This window comes from Odocoileus virginianus, chromosome 33 (assembly GCF_023699985.2).
Source record: "Odocoileus virginianus isolate 20LAN1187 ecotype Illinois chromosome 33, Ovbor_1.2, whole genome shotgun sequence".
Classification (NCBI taxonomy): Eukaryota; Metazoa; Chordata; class Mammalia; order Artiodactyla; family Cervidae; genus Odocoileus; species Odocoileus virginianus.
Genome location: NC_069706.1, coordinates 12,328,530 through 12,338,795, shown reverse-complemented (window position 1 = coordinate 12,338,795; position 10,266 = coordinate 12,328,530). Strand labels below are relative to the sequence as shown.

Genomic DNA, 10,266 nt, shown 5'->3' with positions numbered 1-10,266 from the left:
ATAATGGTCCTGCCTTGCATCTGGCTTTAGTGGGACTGTTTATTACCATTTTAAGATATTTCTTCTGGGGACTTCCCTAGTTGGTCCTGTGGCTAAGACTCTGTTCTCCCAGTGCAGGGGGCCTGGGTTTGATCCTTGGTCAGGAAACTAGATCCCACATGCCACAACTAAAGATCCCAGTGAAGCCAAATTAAAAAAAAAAAAATGTTTCTTCTGGTTTGAAGTAGTATTCATATATGTTACTTCTCCTTTATAGTAGATTATTTAAGATCTGGAATGGCTGTTGGATTTTATCAAATATTTTTCAGCATCTGTTGATATCATATAAATTTTTTCCTTGATCTATTGAAAAAAGTTAAATTTTAGATTTCCTAGTAATGATCCATTCTTGATTTCCATGGACATTTTAGCTAATTAGGTAACACTTGTGGAAAGTCTGTGGCAATGTATCTGTGTAACTATAGAGGCCAAAAAGAAGCCTCATTCCAAGGAGGTTCAGCCCAGTGTACTAGCAAAGCACAGGCCCCAAACCCAGAGAGCCGTATCTTTGAGCCCTCTGTCTGTATCTTTCTAATTGTATGCTGTAGGCAATTTTTTGATCCTCAGAATTTTGGCCTGTGAAATGGGTGTACAGAAATGAAATGTAACTCATGGGAATGTTTTGAGGATTAACTGAACTAAACTGCTGCACAGTCAGAGCTCAGTGAATGTTAGGGAAAAGATATTTTTGGATAAAGTGAATACCTGCAAGAATAGAGCAGCTTGGTAGCCATCAATGTCAAGACAGTTACAGAGGTAATTTTGTTACTTTGAGTTGAAGCTTCAAAGAACTGTGTTTCATATCAAATTGTTAGTACTCTGAGAAAATATTTCTCCTCTTATCTTTTTATTCACAACAAATTTTATTCCTAATGCTAGATGCGTATTAAAATATATTTTTAAAAATTAAGTAAATTATATTTGGATGAGACTTTTCCTCATTTCCTTCTCCAGAAAAATTACTGTGGTTCCAAAGAAAGAAGGATGCAAATAAATGGAAATTGAATATTAACTTTTTGGGTAAATTTCTTTTGAGTAAGCATTAAATCCAAGGAAAAGAACTGAAAAATAGACATATGCATTCAATTCAGCTTAAATGTAGATGCATTTTAGATTATATGTGTATTTATGTATATAGTATTGAACTATATATAATATAGATTATGTATTTTATATATATATATATATACTATAGATCTATTAAGTTGGTGCAAATGTAATTGTAGTTTTGGACCATGAATTTTAAATCATTATAACTAGGCTCAAATATTTATTAATCAAAATAGGAAAGGAACCATTAACAATCAACACATTTTTGCCAATGAGAAATTAGTTTATTCCTGTAGCATAAAAATCCATGCTTCAGGATTCAACGAACACTTGGAAAGCATATTCTGCCTCCTACTCATTGTGGAAATGTTTTCCCTGCAAAAAGTTGTTGAGATGCTTGAAGAAGTGATAGTCAGTTGGTGAGAGCTCAGGTGAATATGGTGGATGAAGCAAATTCATAGCCCAGTTCTTTCAACTTTTGAAGTGTTAGCTGCATGATGTGTGGTTGGGCATTGCCAGGGAGACAAATCGGGCCCTTTCTGTTGACCAATACCGGCTGCAGGCATTGCAGATTTTTTGGTGTATCTTATCAATTTGCTGAGCATACTTCTCAGATGTAATGGTTTCACTGGGATTCAGAAAGCTGTAGTGGACCAGACCGGCAGCAGATCACCAAACAGTGACCGTGATCCTTTTTTTTGGTGCAAGTTTCACTTTGAAAAGTGCTTTGCAGCTTCTTTCTCGGTTCAGCCACTGAGCTGGTCATCACTGATTGTAGTATAAAGCCCACTTTTTATTGCATGTCACAATCCAATTGAGAAATGGTTTGCTGTTGTTGTATAGAATAAGAGAAAATACAACTTCACAATGAGCATTTTTTTGATCTGCGGTCAGTTCATGAGGCACCCACTCACTGAGCTTTTTCACCTTTCCAGTTTGCTTCAAATGCCAAGTGATCATAGAATGGTTGACACTGAGTCCTTGGCAGCTTCCCCTGTAGTTGTAAGATCAGCTTCGACAATTGCTCTCAACTGGTCTTTGTCAACTTCCAGTCGCCAGCCACTGCACTCCTCATCTTCAAGGCCCTTGTCTCCTTTGCAGAACTTCTTGAACCACCACTGCACTGTACGTTTGTTAGCAGTTCCTGTGCCAAATGCGTTGTTGATGTTGTGAGTTGTCTCTGCTGCTTTACAACCCATTTTGAACTTAAATAAGAAAATCATTTGAATTTGCTTTTTGCCTAACATTGTTTTGCTAGTCTAAAATAAATATAAAATAAACACAAAGTAATGTCATTAGCAAAAATAAAAGTGAGAAATGTGCATTAAAATAATGTATAACAAAACCACATTTATTTGAGAAATGTATTCCAACCCAAATTTCAGCAATGCAAAACCACAATTACTTAATATATAGCTCAATATATTACATATATAATACATAATTTGGATCAATGAATTTGAACTTTGTCAATATGTGGCACATACAGCATTTGTGAATGTAGCTGCAAAAACTTACCCTTGATCTGTGTGTATATAACAATTAGTAAGCTTTATTATTTTTGTTTTAATTGACTTGCATAAAATCAGATTTCCACCTTGATGAAATCAGCAATAAATTATGCAGCTTTTCTCATCTTTTCATGTCCTATTCTCTAATATAACTCCACAAATATAGATAGTGTTTACCATCTTTTGGGATGTGAGCAATTGCTTGTTTATTTTGATGAAGGAAATAAATTATTTTCCCATAATATTAATGTAAGTCACTAATCTCACTAGGCAAAGAATTTAAAAGACTTCAGAATGATTCAGGAATAGTTAGTAGCATCTTAATTATCTCACATCATTTTAGGAAATACAAAATGGCCCTCTGGGGCGTACTTTGTCTCGGTAGGAATAATGACTGATGAAAGTCTAGGGAGTGGCTGTGCAGTCATGTGTCAAATTCTTCAAAAAGAAATATACAGTGACTCAAGTCAGATATGTTGACTGGGTTTTTGAAAAGGGACTCACTGGAGGTGAGACGGAAAAACACTTGTTCCCAGGAAGAAGAGGGATAGAGGTTAGAGACATGTTGGAGGGGGTGGATAGATGAACTGGCTTTCTCTTTAATAAAGCCATATTGGGTGGCTCCACTCCCTGGGAGGAGTTTGGCTTGCAGAGTGAGGAGAAGGAAAGATTTGAGAAAAGACTGCCTACAGTTGAATGTGGAGGAGGTGAGCCATGTCTTACTCGAACTCTGAGCCTGACAGACACCCCGTTAATGCCAGACACAATGGCTTTGACATCGCTGCTCATCACCGCAGATATGAAGGCAAATGGGAGAGACCAAATGGCATATGAAAGAATGTCAGATTTCCAAAGAAGGCAAGCAAATACAATAATCAGAGCAAAAATTGCCTGGTGAACTAGAGATGCTGCAAGAAATGGGAGAACAGTCAAAGTTTAGAGTATTTTTTAAAAATTTGTTTATTTATTTGGCTACATCAGGTCTTAGTTGTGGGATCTTCACTGAAGCTCTCAGACTCAGTAGTTGTAGTTGCCCTGAGGCATGTGGGATCTTAATTCTGAGACCCCGCATCCCTTGCGTGGGAAGGTAGATTCTTTTTTTAAAACATATTTATTTTTAATTGAAGGATAATTGCTTTGCAATATTGTCCTGGTTTCTCCCATGCATCAACATGAATCAGCCATAGGCATACTTACGTCCCCTCCTTCTTGAACCTCTCTCCCACCTCCCACTCCTTTAGATTGTTACAGAGACCCGATTTGAGTTCACTGAGATTTAGTCATATAGCAAATTCCCACTGGCTATCTAGTGTACATATGGTGGTATGTATGTTTCCATGGTGCTCTCTTGATTAGTCCCACTCTGTCCTTCCTCCCTTTTCCCCGTGTCCATAAGTCTGTCCTCTGTGTCTGCATCTCCATCACTGCCCTGCAAATAGGTTCATCATACTATCTTTCTAGATTCCACATACACTCATTAGTATATGATCTTTGTTTTTCTCTTTCTGACTTACTTCACTCTGTTAGTAGGCTCTAGGTTCATTTACCTCATTAGAACTAACTCAAATGCGTTCCTTTTTATGGCAGAGTAATATCCATTGTATATATGTCTCACAGCTTCTTTATTCATTCATCTATCACTGGACATCTAGATTGTTGGAAGGTAGATTCTTAACCACTGGATGACCAGGGAAATCCCTAGACTATTTCTAAATTATGTTTTAACTCAATTCTTCAGAGTATTTGTAAACTTTGTATTTGTGAGTGGTCTTAAAGAGGAAAGAGGTGGAGATTGGGAAGGGTTATATGGGGAAGATACACGATGGATAAATTAAAATCTGTGATGACACAATCATGTATTTATAGGTTGTCTGTTGTAGAAAGATCTTCCCAGGTGGCTCAGGAGTAAAGAATCTGCCTGCAATGCCAGAGACATGGGTTTGATCCCTGGGTCGGGAAGATCCCCTGGGGTAGGAAATGATAACCTGCTCCAGTGTTCTTGCCTGGAAAATTCCATGGACAGAGGAGCCCAGCGGGCTACAGTCCAGGGGTTCCCAAAGAGTTGAACATGACTGAGCGTACACACTCTGTAGAAAATGGAATCAGTGAAGTGGGAGACATGCTCAAAAATTTCTCTCAAAACTCAGAGACATTTCTTCTTCTTTTAGTTGTATCATGTGAACTCTTTAGTTGTGGCATGTGAGATCTTAGTTCCCTGAACATGGATTGAACCCGAGCCCTCCGCACTGGAAGCATGAGTCAGTCACTGGACCACTAGGGAAGTCCGCAAAACTCAGAGGAAGAAGACAGAGACATGGATATTGACTTAAGAAGAGATAAAGGAAATGTAGAACAGAGGGAGAAAGAGAATAATTTCACAAGGAACAAGTAGCATATGGAAAAAGAATAATTTAAATAAATAACAAGATATTTTGCTTTTTAAGTGAATAAAGATTAAATTTATGGTTTACTGAGCATGGGCAAAGATAGACTAATGAAAATAGACTAACAAAGTACAACCCACACAGTATTGAATCTAAGAGAGTTTCATACTTGGATTTTTTCAGAGATATCAATAGAAGTATATGAAGAATGACGACACTATTGCCATATGGTAGACAGAAACTGTAAGGTATATCTTGATTCCAGAGAGTATAAAAAAGTACAAAAAATTCATCTTTAATCGATGAAATAGGCCAATCTAATGAAATGTTTCCATTTTAAGAGAAGAAAAAGAATATGAAGAACATGTCAACAGAATAAAGGATTACTTATTAAGGAAAAAAGATAAGAGTAAGATTTTTCTTATCTGCAAAGCCAATAATCAAAGACAGTGGGCAACTTGTACAGAATTTGGAGAGGATATTATATTGCAAGAAGATCCTGATACTTGACTTTCCTACTGTTCATGTAAGAAAGCAACAGAAAGACATTCTTAGACATGCTCAAGTTGTATACCCTTAACATACCCTTCCTGAAAGCAATTACTTACCACCATATTCCAGACAACTGAAAAATAAATAAAGAATCTGCCTGCAATGCAGGAGAGATAGCTTGAATTCCTGGGTCAAGAAGATCTCCTGGAGAAGGAAATGGCAATCCATTCCAGTATTCTTACCTGGAAAATCCCATGGACAGAGGAGCCTGGTGGGCTATGGTCCATGGGGTTGCAAAACATTTGGACGTGACTGAGAATGAGAAAGAAATAAAAATTGTGAAATTCATGGTATAAAATGATTGGTGGAAAGTAATTAACTTAGTAATGCTTACATTAAATCTAAATAATTATTACCAATATACCTGCAGAAGGGCTTCCCTGGTGACTGAGATGGTAAAGAATCTGCCTGCAATGCAGGAGACCCAGGTTCGATCCCTGGGTGGGGAAGATCCCCTCGAGACGGGAATGGCAGTCCAGTCCAGTATTCTTGCCTGGAGAATTCCATGGACAGAGGAGCCTGGCTGGCTACAGATCATGGGGTCGCAAAGAGTCAGACACAACTAACACACAACACAGCACAGACATACCTGTAGAACAATGCAAACATTAAAAAAAAAATCTTTAAAGAGAATCATGTAATGTATACGTGTATTAATCAGGAATCTTCAGAGAAGCAGAACAGTAGGATGTGTGTGTGGTGTATGTGTAGTATATATATTTATGTGCTCCAGTACTCTTGCCTGGAAAATCTGATGGATGGAGGAGCCTGGTAGGCTGCAGTCCATGGGGTTGTGAAGAGTTGGACATGACTGAGCGACTTCACTTTCACTTTTCACTTTCATGCATTGGAGAAGGAAATGGCAACCCACTGCAGTGTTCTTGCCTGGAGAATCCCAGGGAAGGAGGAGCCTGGTAGGCTGCCGTCTATGGGGTTGCACAGAGTCTCACACGACTGAAGTGACTTAGCAGCAGCAGAGCTATGCACATGATATTATAATATCATTATAATGGAAAGTTCCTTAATAACCAAGATCTAAAAGGAGAAATTGTATCCCCAAACTGGGAAATATTAGGGAGTGAACTGAAGGAAAGAAGTGTATTTACAGTGTATGCTTGCCAACCAGATCTCCAAATGTAGAGGTGGGAAGAGATGTGTCCAGTCAGCTTTGTGAGCCTGTACAAGATGCCTCCAGCACAACCTGTCCATGTGTGTTTACGTGCTGCAATCTCACCTACTTTAACTCTCATCCATGCTTTCTTTGTATTCGCCTGGTAGATCTTCCTCTAGTACTTTACTCTTCCTATATATTTTAAGTAAAATCAAGTTTAAGTTTTTAAAATCTTATTTGAAATTCCTAACCATTTGACACACAAATTTAACCCATTTATATTTATTGGGTTAAATTTGGTCTTATATATGATATTTTATTTTATGATTATTGCCTTTGTATGTCTTTCAAAAATATGAATTTCATTGCCTTTTTTTCTTCTATATTCTTTAGGGTTTTGAAATTTGTTCTCTATAGCACAGTTTTCTAGTGTCCTTTCTGCTTTAAACTGCCTTCAGTATGGATTTAATTCTTCTACTAGAGTTTAAATTTTGAGTTCTTTTTTTAAAATTTCACATGACCTTTTTTTTTTGGTTGTATTTTTGCCCTCATCTTTTTAGGCTCCCTGCTTTTGTTTTACGGAAGATTTTTTATTTTCTATCCATCTACCTACTTACCTACCTACTTATCACCTGTGGATAGATGTACGTTACTTGCTATTTACCAACAAGTATTTTTTAAAAATTCTTTCCATTTCTTTTAGAAAATCATTTTTAAATTATGCTTTTCCCTGAGCCTTTAGGGTAATATTATCTTTCCTTATGTTTCAGTGCCTTTTTATAGGCTTCAAATGTGAATCATAATTTTAAGGAAGCAAATCTTTGCATCATTTAATTAACTATTCCACCAAAATATTACTTATGAATAATAAGATCTGTGATATTTTGTGGCAATGGATTATGGGTCCCAAGTTAGAGAACTCCAAAGAAAGTACATTCCGTATGTTTTTGAAGTCCCAGAAAAAAAGAGTTTTAAAATAACTTATGATCTCTAGAACTTATTTCCATATACTGAGAAGACAGTCTAGATATGAGGAATTATTAGAAACTTAAATACATGGGAAATATTTGGTATGAAAATTGCCTTATTTTGGTAGTAATGTTTTATTAATTTAGAAAAATAAAATTTTACTAGATGTTTCTCAATATGCTATTAAAAGTTTGATATTTTAACCTTAATTCATAACACTGCGGGTTTTAACAACATGAAGAAATTTGAATATTTACAAATTGGTTTCGTGGGGAACTCTCAAGAAAAGCAACACTTATTCATAGTTGTCCTGCCTCTTTCTGCCTTTCTCAGGAACAGTGAATTTTAAGTGCATCAGCACCAGGAATTTATGAATATACAAATATCTATGATCACACATCAGACTTAGCAAAACCCTGTAAAAGTAGAACAACTTCATGTAAGATATTTGCAGGTTTCCAAATGTTTGTTTCTAAGTGTTCCTATAGAGAAATATGGGAGATGTCTATTTTTACAGTCTTAGAAGGCATGTACATTTCAGGTACTGGGAGTGAGAAACACCTGCTGGTGTAGGAAGAACCAGAGATACTTTATTTTGACTTCAGACCAGCTATCAATACTTGCCAAGAGCACCTGTGCTGCGAATTAGTCAGTTTTTGCTCTCAGACACCCCGTTGTGTGATTCTCTGCAATGTAATTCCTTCTGGTTGGAGTGTGCAGGCAGAGTGTGCTTGATTAATGGTCTCAGATATTAAAATACATTCCTATATATCTGAAGGAATTTCTGCTAATATGTTCTAGGTGAATGTGACCCAGAAGTTCCTCTTAATTCTCTGCTTTGTGGTAACTCAGTGTCTAAAGTGGCAGTGTGCTTTGAGGACAGAACCCATAGACTTCAGTCCCGTGATCTGAACTGAGGTCCATCATTGTCTTAATGAACCATGTGACCTTGGGAGGTCATGTAGCTATCATTCATTAAGCATTCTGCCTCCAGTCAGGTTCCCCAGAAACAAACCCTGTGGTGAAGATTCACTGTGTGCTTCAGCAAGGGTTCAGAAAGACAGAGCTACAGAGAGTATTATGAAATAAAGAATTTATTACAGGATCGAAAAGTAGAATGATAGAAATTATAACTAAGAGCCATTTTTTCTGGGTCTCTGTTGTTTTATCTGTAAATTTGAGATAATAAAAACTTTCATGCTAAATAGCACAGAGTGGGTGCTCAAAAAAGTAAATTTCCTTCAACAGGTAAAGCAAGTTCTAGGCAAAACCATTAACTACGTCAGTGGCTCCCAGAATCTCATTTTACAGACTGACACAGTAACTTTAAAAGACGTAGCCAAAACTAACACAACATTGTAAAGCAATTACACTGAAATAAAAATTTCAAAAAAAACGGAAAATTATGAGTGGGTGCCATCTTTTAATTTTGCCAAATTATGACATCAAATAAGTACTTCCCAGCTATGATCACCATAATTTCATAAAAAAACAACCGTTCATGTATTTATGTCTGTGCTGGGTCTTTGTTTCTGTGCCCGCGTTTTCTCTAGTTGCTGAGAGCAGGAGCTGCTCTCTGCTTGTGGTGTACAGGCCTCCCTTGCTCCAGAGCGAAGGCTCCAGGGCACGTGGGCTCAGTAGTTGCGGCCCCTGGGCTCAGTAGTTGTGACTCCTGGGCTCTGGAGCATAGGAGCAATAGTTGTGGCCCATGGGCTTAGTTGCTTCATGGCATGTGGGATCTTCCTGGACCAGGGATTGAACCTGAGTCTCCTGCATTGGCAGATAGATTCTTTACCACTGAGCCACCAGGGAAACCCAAGAAACAACATTTTAAAACCAAAAAATGTAAGGCCATTCATTATCATCAACTTAACAATAATGATGGGCCATGTTGTCAGTTTAGCTTTATTGTGACATGATCCTTATTTTCCCCCTTATACCACACAGGTCAGTGAACAGTGTCATGGGCGGGCTGGTACACAGGTGTGTGTTTTGAGGAAGACTTGAACTAAGTAGCAACTGAATATAGTCTCCTCTCCTTCACTTGTCTGCATCCCTTAATCCTCTCTGCTTCCTCCTCATTCATTTGTAAGAAATCTATTGCCTTCCCTCAATGCACCAAAGGTACTCCACCGTGGTAGCCCTATTTCTTATCCTCCGTCTCTTCCAGGGCAACTAAAAGACTACATTTCCCAGTCTCCTTTGATTGATAAACCATGTGACTAATTCTGGCCAATGGGCTGCAAATAGAAATATCTGTCAATCCTAGATGAAAGCATTTAAGAGCCAGTGTGTGATTCTCCATCTTCTTTTTCCTTCCATAGTGAAGTGTCTGTTGAAGTGGAAGTGCCATAAAGGGAAGCAGCTACCGCACAGAGAGTAGCTTCCCTTGAAATCTGCCTGGACACAGGGGGCTTTGCAAGAGCAAGAAATAAACTTGGGTAAAATCCCTAACATATTGGTATTGCCAATTACTGCAGTATAATGTGGTCTGCTCTATCCAACAGCAGCATAGGACCAAGATTTGTTTGACCTAAGCAACTTTGCATCTGATTTTGTTAACAATTACTGCATAGAAATAAATATTAGTCTGAAAAGAAAATAATTTCTGACTTTCAATTTTTTACTTTTTTAAGCTCTAATGCTCGCT

At 37.6% G+C, this 10,266-nt stretch overlaps 1 non-coding gene across 1 annotated transcript; it reads left to right on the top strand.

The window, feature by feature from the left end:
• The first annotated feature begins 5,913 nt into the window (after positions 1–5,913).
• Positions 5,914–5,985, top strand: TRNAC-GCA (transfer RNA cysteine (anticodon GCA)). The gene has a single exon. It is a non-coding gene; the product is annotated as a tRNA-Cys (tRNA).
• The last annotated feature ends 4,281 nt before the right edge of the window (positions 5,986–10,266 follow it).